Source organism: Trachymyrmex cornetzi, unplaced genomic scaffold (genome assembly GCF_001594075.2).
Source record: "Trachymyrmex cornetzi isolate Tcor2-1 unplaced genomic scaffold, Tcor1.1 scaffold596, whole genome shotgun sequence".
NCBI lineage: Eukaryota > Metazoa > Arthropoda > Insecta > Hymenoptera > Formicidae > Trachymyrmex > Trachymyrmex cornetzi.
Genome location: NW_017299910.1, coordinates 43,935 through 45,130, shown reverse-complemented (window position 1 = coordinate 45,130; position 1,196 = coordinate 43,935). Strand labels below are relative to the sequence as shown.

The 1,196-nt window shown below is 28.9% G+C and overlaps 1 pseudogene; it reads right to left on the bottom strand.

The window, feature by feature from the left end:
- Positions 1 to 263: 263 nt before the first annotated feature.
- On the bottom strand, positions 264 to 1,077 carry LOC108766495 (uncharacterized; annotated as a pseudogene).
- Positions 1,078 to 1,196: the final 119 nt, after the last annotated feature.

Below are 1,196 nucleotides of genomic sequence, written 5' to 3'. Positions count from 1 at the left end.
CGCAGTTACTAGTAAAGTTACCAAAAAAGTAACTTGTAACTGTAACTTCGTTACAAGTAACGAGTTACTTCCATTCTCTGCAGATATGCAAGAAACTGAAAAGATCCCATTAAAGAAAAATTATTAATTTTTTAAAAATAAACTTGTAAAATGAAATAATTATTATTGTGTAAAATAAACTTTGCTCTTAAGTTGTTAATATGCTCAAAACCAGAAGATTTTGATAGCTTGCATAAATGCATCTACATAATTCAAAATTCTACTTACTCATCTTTAAGCACTCGAAATATTTCTTGAATTTTCAGGTTTTGGCTTCCACTTAGGACAAACATTCCATTTTTAATTAAAAGTTTCACATATTGTATGGTGTAGATATCGTCGTCTGAAATTAATTGGCACAGGAATTAGCTAATGTTCTTTTGTATATATCTTTTAATATCAAATGAACTGTGTTTTAAAAGCTGGAAGTATAAATTTATTTGTGAAAAGAGAGAACTTAAGAAACTATTCTGTCCAGTTTCTCAAGTGAACACATACTATATGGAATTGTACTTAAAGAATAATAACTACAATATATGAAGTTAAATAAGTATGTTCATAATTGTGGATTAATATTATTTGCTTTTTGCTCTATGAACTTGGGCATCCTGAACTTTTTGAACATATATTGCACACTAAATTGACATTTTTTTGTTTTATGACAGCTTGGATGCATTGCCAACTATTGTAAATGTGACAATTTTAAAAAACATATATGATGAGTGAAGGTATATACAGAAATCAATCATGAAAATAAAACAATCATTTTTATATTTTTTATAGTGCAAATAAATTATTTAAGGATTTTACATTATGCATTCTATTTATTCAAGTTTTTCGAGTAATAATATCCAAATATTATGTACATACGTCTTTATTGTTTACATGGGAATAACCTCAAAATCCAAGATCATGCAAGATCCGTAATTCTACTTACTCATCAATTTACTGTATAACTCTATTTCACTTGGTTGAAATAATAATGAAAGCGTGTCATTATTGACTGAAAGAAACGCTTAAATCTTCTAATTGTTCCATAGCTATAGTAGAAAAAATATTATGTTTCCGCGGCACTAGAATTTGAGCTGTGTTTAGCTGGGAGTGCAAGAAACTCGCACTTTCGGCAACCTCGTGCAGTGCTGCTACCACTGAACGAG